At 38.9% G+C, this 17,232-nt stretch overlaps 12 non-coding genes across 12 annotated transcripts; 1 reads left to right on the forward strand and 11 right to left on the reverse strand.

Annotated features, from left to right (window-relative positions):
* Nucleotides 1-64: 64 nt before the first annotated feature.
* trnas-gcu (transfer RNA serine (anticodon GCU)) lies at nucleotides 65-146 on the reverse strand. The gene has a single exon. It is a non-coding gene; the product is annotated as a tRNA-Ser (tRNA).
* Nucleotides 147-1,215: 1,069 nt separating this feature from the next.
* Nucleotides 1,216-1,297, reverse strand: trnas-gcu (transfer RNA serine (anticodon GCU)). The gene has a single exon. It is a non-coding gene; the product is annotated as a tRNA-Ser (tRNA).
* A 670-nt stretch (nucleotides 1,298-1,967) lies between these two features.
* trnas-gcu (transfer RNA serine (anticodon GCU)) lies at nucleotides 1,968-2,049 on the reverse strand. Its single transcript has one exon. It is a non-coding gene; the product is annotated as a tRNA-Ser (tRNA).
* An 836-nt stretch (nucleotides 2,050-2,885) lies between these two features.
* On the reverse strand, nucleotides 2,886-2,967 carry trnas-gcu (transfer RNA serine (anticodon GCU)). The gene has a single exon. It is a non-coding gene; the product is annotated as a tRNA-Ser (tRNA).
* A 668-nt stretch (nucleotides 2,968-3,635) lies between these two features.
* On the reverse strand, nucleotides 3,636-3,717 carry trnas-gcu (transfer RNA serine (anticodon GCU)). The gene has a single exon. It is a non-coding gene; the product is annotated as a tRNA-Ser (tRNA).
* Nucleotides 3,718-4,330: 613 nt separating this feature from the next.
* On the reverse strand, nucleotides 4,331-4,412 carry trnas-gcu (transfer RNA serine (anticodon GCU)). The gene has a single exon. It is a non-coding gene; the product is annotated as a tRNA-Ser (tRNA).
* Nucleotides 4,413-6,457: 2,045 nt separating this feature from the next.
* Nucleotides 6,458-6,539, reverse strand: trnas-gcu (transfer RNA serine (anticodon GCU)). The gene has a single exon. It is a non-coding gene; the product is annotated as a tRNA-Ser (tRNA).
* Nucleotides 6,540-6,976: 437 nt separating this feature from the next.
* trnas-gcu (transfer RNA serine (anticodon GCU)) lies at nucleotides 6,977-7,058 on the reverse strand. The gene has a single exon. It is a non-coding gene; the product is annotated as a tRNA-Ser (tRNA).
* Nucleotides 7,059-7,635: 577 nt separating this feature from the next.
* Nucleotides 7,636-7,717, reverse strand: trnas-gcu (transfer RNA serine (anticodon GCU)). The gene has a single exon. It is a non-coding gene; the product is annotated as a tRNA-Ser (tRNA).
* A 537-nt stretch (nucleotides 7,718-8,254) lies between these two features.
* On the reverse strand, nucleotides 8,255-8,336 carry trnas-gcu (transfer RNA serine (anticodon GCU)). The gene has a single exon. It is a non-coding gene; the product is annotated as a tRNA-Ser (tRNA).
* An 863-nt stretch (nucleotides 8,337-9,199) lies between these two features.
* Nucleotides 9,200-9,281, forward strand: trnas-gcu (transfer RNA serine (anticodon GCU)). The gene has a single exon. It is a non-coding gene; the product is annotated as a tRNA-Ser (tRNA).
* A 424-nt stretch (nucleotides 9,282-9,705) lies between these two features.
* trnas-gcu (transfer RNA serine (anticodon GCU)) lies at nucleotides 9,706-9,787 on the reverse strand. Its single transcript has one exon. It is a non-coding gene; the product is annotated as a tRNA-Ser (tRNA).
* Nucleotides 9,788-17,232: the final 7,445 nt, after the last annotated feature.

Genomic DNA, 17,232 nt, shown 5'->3' on the forward strand with positions numbered 1-17,232 from the left:
TATGACTTTTTATCCCTTTTTAATATTGATGACTATTAAATGTTGGAGGGTATCTAACCCACTACGACGAGGATGGGATTCGAACCCACGCGTGCAGAGCACAATGGATTAGCAGTCCATCGCCTTAACCTCTCGGCCACCTCGTCTGCTGTCTGACCTTTCAAAGTAAAAGTCTGATTCTGGTCACGCCCTGAGATCTTTTGATCCCTTTTTATTAATTACTATACTATGACTTTTTATCACTTTATGACATGCTATACTATGACTATTTATCTCTTTTTATGACAAACTAAACTACGACTTTTTATCCCTTTTCATAAGATATTATACTACGACCATTTGTCCATTTTATGACATACTATACTTACTTACTTACTTACTTACTTACTGCCCGTCACCCCTACCAGGGTATGGGCCGCCAACAACAACAGCTCTCCAGAGTCCTCTGTCCTGGGCCATTTTCTCTAACTGGTTCAAGGTGTAGCCCATCTTGGTGGTGTCAGCCTCAAGGTCGCGTCGCCAGGTGTTTCTTGGCCGACCTCTCTCCCGCTTGCCTTGTGGGTTCCACCGCAACGCCTGCCTAGTGATGCTGGTTGGAGGTTTTCGTAGGGTATGCCCTGTCCAGCCCCATCTCCTCTTCCTGATTTCTTCTTCGGCAGGGAGTTGGCCCGTCCTTTCCCGGAGGTTGGTATTACTGATGGTGTCAGGCCATCGGATCTGGAGAATTCTTCTGAGGCAGGTGTTGATGAAGGTCTGGACTTTTCTGATGGTAGTCTTGTTTATCCTCCATGTCTCTGCCCCATACAATAAGACTGACTTCACGTTGGAGTTGAATATTCGGATCTTGGTGGTCACTGACAGCTCTCTGGAGGTCCAGATGTTCTTGAGCTGGGCGAAGGCGGCTCTTCCTTTACCAATCCTTGCCTTGACGTCTGCGTCTGTACCGCCCTGCAATTACTTTTTATCTGTTTTTATGACATACTATACTATGACTTATTATCTCTTTTTATGACATGCTAAACTATGATTTTTTATGACATGCTATGACTATTTTATCAACATACTATATGATGTATTTATATCTCTACATACTGTACTATGAGTGTTTTTAACGTACCACAGTAAAGAAATGAGAACCTGTTCTCAAAGAGAGCAGTGAGAACATAGTCCGTTCTATTGAGGACTATTAAATGTTGGAGGGTATCTAACCCACTACGACGAGGATGGGATTCGAACCCACGCGTGCAGAGCACAATGGATTAGCAGTCCATCGCCTTAACCTCTCGGCCACCTCGTCTGCTGTCTGACCTTTCAAAGTAAAAGCCTGATTCTGGTCACAGCCTGAGATCTTTTGATCCCTTTAATGACATATTATACTATGACTTTTTTCCCTTTTTATGACGTACTATACTATGACTTTTTATCTCTTTTTATGACATACTTTATTATGACTTTTTATGACATTTTATATTATGACTTTTTATCCCTTTTTTATGACATAATATAATATTATTTTGTATCTCTTTTTATAACATACTATACTATGACTTTTTATCCCTTTTTATGACATATTATACCATTATTTTTTATCTTTTTTTAAAACATACTATACTATGACTTTTTATCCCTTTTTATGACATACTTAACTATGATTTTTTATATATTCATATATTTTTTATATATTTTTATGACATACTATGACTTTTTTCCCCTTTTATGACATGCTATAATATGAGTTTTCATCACTTTTTATGACATACTAAACTATGACTTTTTATGACATGCTATGACTATTTTATCACATTTATCAACATACTATATTATGTATTTATAACTCCACATACTGTACTATGAGTGTTTTTAACGTACCACAGTAAAGAAATGAGAACCTGTTCCCAAAGAGAGCAGTGAGAACATAGTCCGTTCTATTGATGACTATTAAATGTTGGAGGGTATCTAACCCACTACGACGAGGATGGGATTCGAACCCACGCGTGCAGAGCACAATGGATTAGCAGTCCATCGCCTTAACCTCTCGGCCACCTCGTCTGCTGTCTGACCTTTCAAAGTAAAAGCCTGATTCTGGTCACAGCCTGAGATCTTTTATCCCTTTTTATTAATTACTATACTATGACTTTTCATCACTTTTTATGACATACTATAAAATTACTTTTTATCTGTTTTTATGACATATTATACTATGACTTTTTATCAATTTTTATGACATACTAAACAATGACTTTTTATCCCTTTTTATGACATATTATAAAATTATTTTTTATCTGTTTTTATGACATATTATACTATGACTTTTTATCCCTTTTCATGACATACTATACTATGACTTTTTATCAATTTTTATGACATACTAAACAATGACTTTTTATCCATTTTCATGACATACTATACTATGATTTTTATCCTTTTTATGACCTATGATTTATATGTTCATATATTATATATTTTTATGACATACATGACTTTTTTTTATGACACTATACTATATTTTTATCTCTTTTATGACATATATTATGACTATGACATACTTTTTATGACTTTTTATTTTGTATCTCTTTTATAACATTATACTATGACCCCTATGACATATTTAGTTTTATCCATACTACTATGACTTTTATGACATATAACTATGCATATGACTATTTTATGACATGCATAATATGATCAACTTTTATACATACTATATGATATGACATGCTATGACTATTTATCCATCTCAAATATATATGTACTCCACATACTGTACTATGAGTGTTTTTAACGTACCACAGTAAAGAAATGAGAACCTGTTCCCAAAGAGAGCAGTGAGAACATAGTCCGTTCTATTGATGTATATTAAATGTTGGAGGGTATCTAACCCACTACGACGAGGATGGGATTCGAACCCACGCGTGCAGAGCACAATGGATTAGCAGTCCATCGCCTTAACCTCTCGGCCACCTCGTCTGCTGTCTGACCTTTCAAAGTAAAAGCCTGATTCTGGTCACAGCCTGAGATCTTTTATCCTTTTTATCATTACTATACTATGACTTTTCATCACTATGACTATGAAATACTTTTATATGTTTTATGACATATTATACTATGATTTTTATCAATTTTATGACATACTAAACATGACTTTTTATCCTTTTTATGACATATTATAAAATTATTTTTTATCTGTTTTTATGACATATTATACTATGACTTTTATCCCTTTTCATGACATACTATACTATGACTTTTTATCAATTTTTATGACATACTAAACAATGACTTTTTATCCATTTTCATGACATACTATACTATGATTTTTATCCCTTTTTATGACATACTTAACTATGATTTTTTATATGTTCATATATTTTTATATATTTTTATGAAATACTATGACTTTTTATGCCTTTTTATGACATGCTATAATATGAGTTTCATCACTTTTTATGACATGCTATGACTATTTTATCACTTTATCAACATACTATATGATGTATTATATCTCTACATACTGTACTATGAGTGTTTTTAACGTACCACAGTAAAGAAATGAGAACCTGTTCCCAAAGAGAGCAGTGAGAACATAGTCCGTTCTATTGATGTATATTAAATGTTGGAGGGTATCTAACCCACTACGACGAGGATGGGATTCGAACCCACGCGTGCAGAGCACAATGGATTAGCAGTCCATCGCCTTAACCTCTCGGCCACCTCGTCTGCTGTCTGACCTTTCAAAGTAAAAGTCTGATTCTTTTATCTTTTTACTTTTATACTACTTTTATGACATATATACTATGACTTTTTATCCATTTTTATGAAATATTATAAATGACTTTTCATCTGTTTTATGATATATTATACTATGACTTTTTATCCTTTTTTATGACATATTATACTTTAAATTTTTCTCCTTTTTTATAACATACCATACTATGACTTTTTATCCCTTTTTATGACATATTTTACTATTATTTTTTATCTCTTTTTAAAACATACTATGATATGACTTTTTATCCCTTTTTATGACATACTTAACTATGATTTTTATATATTCATATTTTTTTATATTTTTATGAATACTATGACTTTTTATCCCTTTTTATGACATGCTATGATATCACTTTTCATCATACTATTTTATGACATGCTATGACTATTTTATCACTTTTATCAACATACTATATGATGTATTTATATCTCTACATACTGTACTATGAGTGTTTTTAACGTACCACAGTAAAGAAATGAGAACCTGTTCCCAAAGAGAGCAGTGAGAACATAGTCCGTTCTATTGATGACTATTAAATGTTGGAGGGTATCTAACCCACTACGACGAGGATGGGATTCGAACCCACGCGTGCAGAGCACAATGGATTAGCAGTCCATCGCCTTAACCTCTCGGCCACCTCGTCTGCTGTCTGACCTTTCAAAGTAAAAGCCTGATTCTGGTCACGCCCTGAGTTCTTTCTATCTCTTTTTATTAATTACTATACTATGACTATTACTCTCTTTTTATGACATATTATACTATGACTTTTTATCACATTTCATGACATATTATACTATGACTTTTTCTCCCTTTTTATGACATACTTAACTATGATTTTTTATATGTTCATATATTTTTTATATATTTTTATGACATACTATGACTTGTTATGCCTTTTTATGACATGCTATAATATGAGTTTTCATCACTTTTTATGACATGCCCTAACTATTTTATCACATTTATCAACATCCTATATGATGTATTTATATCTCTACTTAGACTTAGACTTAGACTTAGACTTAGACTTCTCTTTATTGATCCTTTTGGGATGACTCCCGCAAGGAAATTGAAAATTCCAGCACCAGTTTTAGCAAGAAAAAACAAATTAAAAAATAGATTAAAAAAAGAAAAGAAAAGACAGTATAAAGACAACAAAATAACAATAATGATAATAATAACAACAATAAGAACATTTGTCAAATAAAACAAACAAAAGACCATAAATTGTTATTAAAGTGTCAGTGTTGAGTCCAGTATTGAAGTGATAAAGTGATAAAGTGACTAGGTGTGCGTGTATGTATGTATGTATGTGTACTGTGTGTATGTATGTATGTATGTGTACTGTGTATGCATGTATGTATATATGTATGTATATATGTATATATGTATGTATGTATGTATGTATGTATTGTCCTATGCCCTATTTCCTCCTCCCCCCTAGTGAGGAGTTGTATAGTCTGATGGCATGAGGGACAAAGGAGTCCTTGAGTCTGTTAGTCCGGCACTTGGGAAGGAGCAGCCTTCCACTGAACCGGCTCCTCTGGGTGCTGATGACGGGGTGCAGGGGGTGGCTGGCATTTTCAGTAATAGCCAGCAGTTTGTCCAATGTCCTCCTCTCTGCCACCGTCACCAGTGAGTCCAGCTTCATGCCGACCACAGAGCCGGCCCGCCTGATCAGTTTGTCCAGCCTGTGGGTGTCCTTCTTTGATATGCTGCCCCCCCAGCACACCACAGTGTAGAAGAGGACACTGGTGACCACAGACTGGTAGAACATCCACAGCAGTTTGCTGCAGATGTTAAAGGAGCGCAGCCTCCTCAGGAAGTACAGCCGGCTCTGTGTCTTCCTGTACAGGTGGCTGCTGTTTGTTGTCCAGTCCAGTTTGTTGTCCAGCCACAGCCCGAGGTATTTGTATGATTGGACTGCCTCCACCTCAACTCCCTCCAACAGGACTGGTTGCGGTTTTGGTCTGGACCTCCCAAAATCAACGACCAGCTCCTTTGTTTTAGAGGTGTTGAGCTGTAGGCAGTTAGTGCGACACCAGAGAGCAAAGTCCCCCACCAGACTCCGATACTCCTCCTCCCTGTCCCCCCTGATACACCCAACGATGGCTGTGTCATCTGCGTACTTCTGTATGTGACACAGCTCCGAGTTGTAGCAGAAGTCCGAGGTGTACAGGGTGAAGAGAAGAGGGGCCAGCACTGTGCCCTGGGGGGCTCCAGTGCTGCTGACCACAGTGTCAGACATGATGTCCTTCAGCCTGACGTACTGTGGCCTGTCGGTGAGGTAGTCTCTGATCCAGTCTACCAGATAGGGGTCCACATCCTGATCAGTTTGTCCTGGAGTATAGGGGGCCGGATGGTATTAAAGGCACTGGAGAAGTCCAAGAAGAGGACCCTCACTGTGCCATCCCCCTTATCCAGATGGGAGTGGACCCGGTGTAGCAGGTAGAGGATGGCGTCCTCCACACCAACATCTGGCTGGTACGCAAACTGCAGGAGGTCCTGGGCGTGCTGTACCTGGGGTCTGAGGAGGCTGAGGAAGAGCCGCTCCAACGTCCATACTGTACTATGAGTGTTTTTAACGTACCACAGTAAAGAAATGAGAACCTGTTCCCAAAGAGAGCAGTGAGAACATAGTCCGTTCTATTGATGACTATTAAATGTTGGAGGGTATCTAACCCACTACGACGAGGATGGGATTCGAACCCACGCGTGCAGAGCACAATGGATTAGCAGTCCATCGCCTTAACCTCTCGGCCACCTCGTCTGCTGTCTGGCCTTTCAAAGTAAAAGTCTGATTCTGGTCACGCCCTGAGTTCTTTCTATCTCTTTTTATTAATTACTATACTATGACTTTTTATGACATATTATACTATGACTTTTTATCCCTTTTTATGACATACTTAACTATGATTTTTTATATGTTCATATATTTTTTATATATTTTTATGAAATACTATGACTTTTTATGCCTTTTTATGACATGCTATAATATGAGTTTTCATCACTTTTTATGACATGCTATGACTATTTTATCACTTTTATCAACATCCTATATTTTGTATTTATATCTCCACATACTGTACTATGAGTGTTTTTAACGTACCACAGTAAAGAAATGAGAACCTGTTCCCAAAGAGAGCAGTGAGAACATAGTCCGTTCTATTGATGACTATTAAATGTTGGAGGGTATCTAACCCACTACGATGAGGATGGGATTCGAACCCACGCGTGCAGAGCACAATGGATTAGCAGTCCATCGCCTTAACCTCTCGGCCACCTCGTCTGCTGTCTGACCTTTCAAAGTAAAAGTCTGATTCTGGTCACGCCCTGAGATCTTTTGATCCCTTTTTATTAATTATTATACTATGACTTTTTATCACTTTATGACATGCTATACTATGACTATTTATCTCTTTTTATGACAGACTAAACTATGACTTTTTATCCCTTTTCATAAGATATTATACTACGACCATTTGTCCATTTTATGACATACTATACTATGACTTATTATCTCTTTTTATAACATACTAAACTATGACTTTTTATCCCTTTTTATGACATAATTTACTATGACTTTTTATCTCTTTTTATGACATACTGTACTATAATTTTTTATAACTTTTCATGACATACTATACTATATAGTATATATACTATCCTTTTTATGACATATTAGAATCAAACTTTTTATCCCTATTTATGACATACTATACTATAATTTTTTATCCCTTTTTATGACATATTATAAAATGACTTTTTAACTGTTTTTATTACATACTATACTATGACTTTTTATCCCTTTTAACTAATTTTTAATATTTATGACTATTAAATGTTGGAGGGTATCTAACCCACTACGACGAGGATGGGATTCGAACCCACGCGTGCAGAGCACAATGGATTAGCAGTCCATCGCCTTAACCTCTCGGCCACCTCGTCTGCTGTCTGACCTTTCAAAGTAAAAGTCTGATTCTTTTTATCTTTTTACTTTTGATCCCTTTTTATGACATACTATACTATGACTTTTTATCCATTTTTATGACATATTATAAAATGACTTTTCATCTGTTTTATGATATATTGTACTATGACTTTTATCTCTTTTTAAAACATACTATGATATGACTTTTTATCCCATTTTATGACATACTTAACTATAATTTTTTATATATTCATATATTTTTTATATATTTTTATGACATACTATGACTTTTTATCCCTTTTTATGACATGCTATAATATGAGTTTTGATCACTTTTTATGACATACTATACTATGACTTTTTATGAGATGCCATAACTATTTTATCACATTTATCAACATCCTATATGATGTATTTATATCTCTACATACTGTACTATGAGTGTTTTTAACGTACCACAGTAAAGAAATGAGAACCTGTTCCCAAAGAGAGCAGTGAGAACATAGTCCGTTCTATTGATGACTATTAAATGTTGGAGGGTATCTAACCCACTACGACGAGGATGGGATTCGAACCCACGCGTGCAGAGCACAATGGATTAGCAGTCCATCGCCTTAACCTCTCGGCCACCTCGTCTGCTGTCTGACCTTTCAAAGTAAAAGTCTGATTCTGGTCACGCCCTGAGATCTTTTGATCCCTTTAATGACATATTATACTATGACTTGTTCTCCCTTTTTATGACATAATTTACTATGACTTTTTATCTCTTTTTATGAATCATTTTATAATATGTCATAAAAATTGGATAAAAAGTCATAGTATAAAATGTCATAAAAAGGTATAAAAAGTCATAGTATATTATGTCATAAAAGTGATAAAAAGTCATAGCATAATATGTCATAAAAAAGGATAAAAAGTCATAGTATAGTATGTCATAAAAAGAGATAATAAGTCATAGTATAGTAGGTCATAAAATGGACAAATAGTCGTAGTATAATATCTCATAAAAAAGGGATAAAAGTCATGTTTTTACGTCATAAAAAGAGATAAATATTCATGGTATAATATGTCATAAAAGGGATAAAAGTCATAGTACTGTGGTACGTTAAAAACACTCATAGTATAGTATGTAGATATATAAATACATAATATAGTATGTTGATAAAAGTGATAAAATAGTCTTTGCATTTCATAAAAAGTCATAGTTTAGTATGTCATAAAAATGGAGAAAAAGTCATAGTACAATGTGTCATAAAAAAGGGATAAAAAGTCATAGTATCGTATATAGAGATAAAAAGACAATAGAGTGTGTTGATAAAAGTGATAAAGTAGTCATAGCATGTCATAAAAAGTTATAGTTCAGTATTTCATAAAAAGTTATAGTATAATATGTCATAAAAAGTGATAAAAAAATCATAGTATAATATGTCATAAAAAGAGATAGAGAGATCTCAGGGCGTGACCAGAATCAGACTTTTACTTTGAAAGGTCAGACAGCAGACGAGGTGGCCGAGAGGTTAAGGCGATGGACTGCTAATCCATTGTGCTCTGCACGCGTGGGTTCGAATCCCATCCTCGTCGTAGTGGGTTAGATACCCTCCAACATTTAATATACATCAATAGAACGGACTATGTTCTCACTGCTCTCTTTGGGAACAGGTTCTCATTTCTTTACTGTGGTACGTTAAAAACACTCATAGTACAGTATGTGGAGATATAAATACATAATATGTTGATAAAATAGTCATTGTGTAGAGTGTCATAAATACTCATAGGATAGTATGTAGAGATAAAAAGTCAAAATGTATTGCTTACTTAAAATGATAAAATAGTGATAATAAAAAAAGTCATATATGTAGTATGTTAACAAAGTGATCAAATAGTCATAATATAGTATGTTAAGAAAGTGATGACATAGTCATAGTACATCGTAAACAGGAATAGTATATCTTGTTAGTTAATTCTATTGATGACTATTAAATGTTGGAGGGTATCTAACCCACTACGACGAGGATGGGATTCGAACCCACGCGTGCAGAGCACAATGGATTAGCAGTCCATCGCCTTAACCTCTCGGCCACCTCGTCTGCTGTCTGACCTTTCAAAGTAAAAGTCTGAATCTGGTCACAGCCTGAGTATTTAATTCAATTCAATTCAATTTTATTTATAGTACAATCATAACAAGAGGTATCTCAAGACAACTTTACAGAGAGACCACACTCCAGATTTACAAGGACCCAACAGTTCTAGTTTCCTCCAGAGCAACAACAGTGCGACAGTGGCGAGGAAAAACTTCCTTTTAGGCAGAAACCTCGGTCCAGAACCGGCTCTTGGTAGGCGTGTCTGACGGGCCGGTTGGGGTTAGAATGAGAGTGGCACAACAACAAATAGAAAAAAAAATTAGTAGTTGTAGCCGTCTTTGTGTAGTTACCTGGCATAGCAGGACGCGTGAGGCATTACAAGGCACAGCAGGACGTAGCATGACGTAGCAGGACGTAGCAGGACGTAGCAGGACGTAGCAGACGTGCAGGGCAACGCAGTGTTAGCAGTTGAAATGGCATCACAGAAGTGTAGCGGGACCATGGCAATAGCTGTACCTAATTTCGGAGCCTCTCTGATCCAGGGAACATGCTGGGGAAAAAAGAACATAAGGACTCGGGGAATGACTCCCCAGAAATGGTTAGTAACAAGCATTTCTGGGACATGGATGCACATAAATGAAAAGATGGAAAGATAGAGGAGGAGAGGAGCTCAGTGTATCAAATAAGTCCCCAGCTGTTCTAAAACTATTACAACAAAACCAAGAAGACGAGGTTAAAGAGAGCTCCAGCCCGGCCGGGCCCAGAACTCTCCCAACCGGATCGGGCTGTATGCCAAGTTCTCCTTTAGTTCTATTATATTCTTGATATGTAGATAAATCTGAAAAACTATGTGACAACTACTAATCCCTAACAAAATTCGAGTCTATGCCCTAACTGTGTAATCAAAATAAGTCCCCAGCTGTCTAAAAACTATTACAACAAAAACCAAGAGAGACAAGGTAAAGAGAGCTCAGCCCGGCCGGGCTAGAACTCCCCCCCAACCGGATCGGGCTGTATGCCAAGTCTCCCTTTAGTTAATTATATGATAGATAAATCTGAAAACAATGTGGACTAACTACTACTCCCTAACAATATTCGATTCTATGCCTAACTATAAGCTTTATCAAAAAGGAAAGTCTTAAGCCTACTCTTAAATGTGGAGACGGTGTCCTGCCTCCCGGACCCAACTGGAACCTGTTCCACAGGAGAGGAGCGATAGATGAACGCTCTGGCTCCCGTCTACTTTTTAGAGACTCTAGGAACCACCAGTAACCCTGATTCTGGGAGCGTAGTTCTCTTCTAGGGTTGTAAGGTACTATGAGCTCTCTAAGTAAATGAGCCTGACCATGAAGAGCTTTGTAGGTGAGAAGACGGATTTTAAAATTCTATTCTAAATTTACAGGAAGCCAATGCAGAGAAGCTAAAACAGGAGAAACGTGATCTCTTTACGTCTTTATTTAGAGAGTCATTCCAAGTTTAGAGAAGGAAAAAGCACAAATTAAACAGAAACCTGCAACTCTCTTAACATACTAGAATATGACTATTTATTCACTTTGTCAAATGACTATAATATAATAATGACAACATGACCATTGCTCTGACTTCTACAACTTTTTATCACTTTTTTCAACGTACTATGCTTTGACTTTTTATCTACATGCGTAGCTCCACCTGTTCTCCTGGTTATACTCCACCTGGCTGGACATAGCTCCACTGTTCATCCTGGTTATCTCCACCTGGCTGGACATAGCTCCACCTGTTTCACCTGGTTATCTCCACCTGGTGGACATAGCTCCACTGTCTCTGGTTATCTCCACCTGGCGGACAGTAGATTCACCTGGTCATCCTGGTATTCCACCTGGGGACATAGCTCCACCCTGTTCTAATGGTATCTCCACCTGGCTGGACCTAGCTCACCCTGTTCATCCTGGTTATTCTCTCCACCTGGCTGGACATAGCTCCACCTGTTCATCCTGGTTATTTCCACCTGGCTGGACATAGCTCCACCTGTTCATACTGGTATCTCACCTGGTGGACATAGCTCCACCTGTTCATCCTGGTTATCTCCACCTGGGGACATAGCTCCACCTGGTTCATCCTGGTTATCTCCACCTGGCTGCGGACATAATCCACCTGTCATTCCTGGTTATCTCCACCTGGCTGGACATAGATTCACCTGTTCATCCTGGTCATCTCCACCGGCTGGACATAGCTCCACCTGTCTCATCCTGGTTATCTCCACTGCTGGACATAGCTCCACCGTTTCATCCTGGTTATCTCCACCTGCTGCATAACCCCGCATCTGGTTATCTCCACTGTGGACATAGCTCCACCTGTTCATCCTGGTTATCTCCACCGCCTGGGACATAGCTCCACCTGTTCATCCTGGTATCTCACCTGGCTGGACATAGCTCCACCTGTTCATCCTGGTTATATCCACATGCTGGACATAGCTCACCTTCATCTCCTGGTTACTCCACCTGGCTGTAATAGCTCCCCCCTGTTCATATGGTTATCTCCACCTGGCTGGACATAGCTCCACCTGTTCAACCTGGTTATCTCCACCTTGCTGGACATAGTGTCTTGTCTTGGTTAAGTGTCTTGGTCAGGGACACATTGGTCTGGACCCAGATGGTGGAACCCAGAGCTCCCACACCAAAAGCACGTGTCAAATCCACTGCTAGTATTATATCTTCTGACACTATGCCGACCGTGGACTGGTGACAGGTTAGCCAACCGGTCACATGACAGTTAATTTAACAGATCGTTCCATTTAACGTTTAGCTGAGAAAAGGTGAATGTCTAGGCCCCAAGACGACTAGTTAAGATAAAAGCAGATGTATTAAAACATTACTTCTATAATTAGGTGATGTTTATCAGAAGGTGTCTATTAAATGCAGCTGTGTTCACTTCATTACTTTCACCAGAAGATGATTTGTAGGTGTAAGCAAGTACAAATGAAATTAGTCCAATTTATTGATTTTTGTAAAAAAGAAAACAAAAACAAAGAAGAGGGAAAAGTATACTGCAATAAAACTACAACCAGTATAATTTACTCAGATACCTTTCTGGGGACAATTGGAACCAAGTAAATGCAGCTAATTCTTGGCAAGCCGCGGTGCTCTCTACAGCGGTATATCACCATCAGAAAATAGCACAAACGCTAATTTGCCCCTCGTTTGTGTTGATAGAGACATTTTTCTTCATCTTGTACTGTCAGTGTCCTGATGGCCTGCCCTTTTAAGGCCATCAGATGTGATTACTCTTCGCACAGCTAATCTGAGCACAATGCTTTTTCCACATAAATTATCAATAAGTGAAATGTCACAGGACAATGAGAGGAATGGTGTGTGGTTAACCCATCTCTGTGGCCTATTGGATAACCACCCTGAGCTGTAAATAATCCATGCTGCCTATAAAGATTTAATCCTTATTCCGACGGCAGTAGACAGTGTCCTGCATCCTGACAAAACACGGCATCATGGGGGAGCTTTTGTGCGTTGCTTTCAAACAATCATTTTTGATATGGCTGACAAAGTAGCAAACAGCCTCCCAGGGCATTATGAGATTTAACAAAAACACAATCTTATGGATAAACATAATGACAATAATCACATTTACGAGATTACCAATATAAATTGTTTTCCAGAGAGCCATGCTGCACAGATGAATCTCCCATGTGAAGACAGACAGCCTTCCTGAAGTCGTGTTCACAGAGGACCACTGGAGCCAGACATAATCTGGGTTCATATGTAAAGATTCCACAGCAAATAACCTTCCATATTTCCCCTGACGGAGGAGGTCAAAATTTGCACATTTGTCAGTAATTTAGAATAGTATTTCTTTTCTGCCCCCTGCAAGGAAATATATATTTCTTTGTGCTTTTAAATGAGCAGTAAGGAGCTGGACGCATTGATGGAGTTAGGTATGGAGTTGATCGAGATGTTTAACACTTGTTGAAGAATCAAAATAAAAGTTGGAAGTAGATAGCAATTCAAGATTTTGGGAACTAGGCTTACTCGCGTTTGGGTTTTACACCTGGCACGAGGACACATTTTGAATGTGGAGCATGAGCAGTAATCTTGCTGAAACACATCTGATTGGATAAAGTCCCTTGGACCCCCCCGCATCAAACGCATCCCCGCGAATGTTGAAACCAAACCTCTGCCTCAGGGTTGCAGCTGTGATTAGGCCAAACGTGTGTGCCATCTCACCAGGGGATTGGAACTAGCAACTTCTGGGCCGGTAGTGTGCTTCTCTAACTTCTACCAACCGCCCAGGTTGCCCACCTGTTTTTTCTACCCGCCCACCTTGATGTAGCAGGCGGGAATCGGCCCTGTTGTGTTGTAGACGTACAGATCTAACTATTGGCATCCGACTCATGGCCATGGACCAAAGACATAGCTTTTAGTGTCAAAGAAACAGTTCCAAGGCACTGTTTTGTGTACAATTTACACCCTGACACAAAGCGACGTATAATGGGCTGCAGGTGTTGAGTGTTAGCCTTGGGCGGCGGTAAATGAAAGTTGAGTGTTTACAATACAAGAAAAGATTAGTTTTGCTCAGAGCGCTTAATGGGACCAGCTAGAGGAACACAAACAATACTGGTGGCACCTTGCCATTAGGGTGCTTCACATCGCCGGGCTGCCATTTAGATGCGCTTCCTTCAGATCCAGATGCAGCATCCTTAACAGCACCAGGCAGAATAACAAAAGGCATCGTCCTCGGGTAGAGATGCAAATTGCACTTTAGAAAGCTTATGCCGTGCAGGCTCAGTAGCTTCCTTATGTCCTTAATGTTCTTTACTGGAAAATAAAGCAGACAGCACTACACTGGCACTGTAGCCCGTATTTACACTGTGCTCATTATTGGAATATATTACTAATTGGGCTGAGGGTGCGCAGGATGATACACCCCCCCCCCCCCCCCCCCCCCCCCCAAACTCTCTGTGTGACACCACTGGAATTCTTTTTGGCATCATTTCCCTGTTCCCCATCACCTTTCATTAACAAATGGTTCTCTGTACATTGAGGAATTTAAACCTCCAATTAGCTGTTGCATTGATGATTTCTCAACTGACATTAGGATGCACCTGCATAGAAAACACATGCAAATTAGCCTAAAATGTGTGTGTGTGTGTGTGTGTGTGTGTGTGTGTGTGTGTGTGTGTGTGTGTGTGTGTGTGTGTGTGTGACACAGACTGATGTGGTTAGGAGAATGATGTGTTAGAAGAAGAGGGGTGAAGACTTTCAGAGTTTAGCACAATCAAATTGAAATATGGGGGTATATTAAATCTCACTGTACAGTCAACTCTCCATTTTATTACGGTAATTAGTGAAGGAAGATAAAATGAAGAATGTGTTGAGGTAAAAGAGCACTGACACACAGGCAGAGTGCTCAGGATGACAACCCACTCAGAGTAGATCCCAAGGTAAAGGCGGATCATGCCAGCCTGTTATCCCAGGACACTCAAACACAAGAGTCAGAGATGGATTTAATATTGGACTGTCAATAAGCTCAACTGCTAATAAAAATCATACAAGAAAGAGTTGGTAACATCCAATAAACATCTAATATGGTGGATATGACGACATTTGCTTAATAATATTTTATATTTAGTAGGTAGTTATCAATACTACAATACTGTTATGGTGATGCAATAAACTTTTTTCTTTCCCTTTTATCTATGCACACTTTAAATCATAATCAAGAGAATGCTTTTAGAGGCTTAACACAATATGAGAGGGAAATGAAGAGGTCAAAACTCATGTCATAATGAGAGATAACACAATATTAAGGGTAAGAATCCAAAAGGCTTGGGAACCAGTGGTCCATCCCAGCTGGAAGTCCAAAAAAAACCAAATCATCAGATATGTAAGCGCGTGCAGTCGAAGATCAAGATGTTTAAGCAGAAATGTGGAGATACGTTGACCGGTCACACTGGTCCTGAGGGTAATCAGCTTTTTCAAATGTCAGGTGGATTGATTCTGAATAAGATTACTGTTGGACACATGGAGGGTCCATCGCTGCAGATGTCCTAATCATCAATGATCATTTATTTGCTAAAATATGGGTTTTGCATAAAGGTGTGCTGGAGGATTTATGTTGTATTCCACTTGCTCCCAGACAGGAAAACTGATCATTTCCATGTAAAAGAGAGAGTCGTGGTAGTGAATAGGCCTCAGGTCACCCAGACAATTGGTTATTTTATTGCAGGACTTGCTGTGATTGCAGTGTTGAGTGAAGCTTATGAAGGTCAGTGGCCCCATCTCGCCGCCATCAGCTGATGGCTCCTCTACGGTCCCTGCTGCTCTGAACACTGAGGACAGTTCAGCACATGGAATCACAGCTTGAACAATGTGACACAAGGTGGCGTCATTGAAAAATATTCTTAACTTGTTTATTCATTAGTTGTTTTTCTGCTCTGTATTTTACCAGTGGGGACATTGATCTCTGTCATTCGTCCTATCTTACTGCAACACTAGTTAGTTTAGAAAGTTGTTTTTCAGAACCTCACTTTAAAAGACTCAATAACGAGTGGTTTGGATCCAGAGATGATTAATCGCTATCCCACCAAGGCTTACTTTACGTTGAAACCATAGACTGTACAGTCTGTGGGTGAAACCAACACATCAGTCAGAGTAACGCAAATCACCACACAGTGAAAGGGTTAACCTTTGACCACTTGCTTTGTTGTTGCTATATGACCAGATTACTTCATACCAACACTGATATAAATGATGGCCAAAACTAAGACAATAAAAAGTAAAGCTGTAATTAAGTGGAATATGATTTTTTAAAAGGCAAGAATGCAGTGAAACAATGACTACAAACCACAAGCAAAAGCATTTCAATGACTGACTGAGGTTTGACTAGGACAGAGCTGCAGAGTAGGTGGTCAGACACGGCCTTGGCTCTGGTTCTAACTGCGTTACATAAGATCTGTGAAACCCCAGGATGCCAGGGACAGTTACATCACAAGCTTGGAAAGACACATTTAATTTATGTTGCATGTCAAATAGCTGCTGCAAAGCCCTTTCTGCACCCCCGGGACCAGCAGGTGTGTGCGTGTGTGCGTGCGTGCGTGCGTGCGTACGTGTGTCTCATGAAAGTGCTGGCTTTCACTGTACTTTTAAAATACAGAACATGTGCCACAACGTGCAGGATGGCTGGAGGGCGTGGTTCCTCCGAGTTGGTGTCCAAGGTACGGTTCATGTTTGTAGAGTTTTTGAAGATAGACTGGAGTCCAAGGTACAGTTCATGTGTTCAAGTGCAGGTGTGCCTCGTCACCGCTTTAGGCTACCTTCTCATCTCATCTTATCTCGGTCGCCCTTTAAAACGTTCAGACGCAACAAAGTCAAAGTTGAACTGATTGGAACTTTGAGCCATTTTGTGCGCCACGCCACGCCACGTCTGAGTCGTCTCCACCGCTGTCCACACAGGAGAACCAG

This window comes from Etheostoma spectabile, unplaced genomic scaffold (assembly GCF_008692095.1).
Source record: "Etheostoma spectabile isolate EspeVRDwgs_2016 unplaced genomic scaffold, UIUC_Espe_1.0 scaffold272, whole genome shotgun sequence".
Lineage (NCBI taxonomy): Eukaryota > Metazoa > Chordata > Actinopteri > Perciformes > Percidae > Etheostoma > Etheostoma spectabile.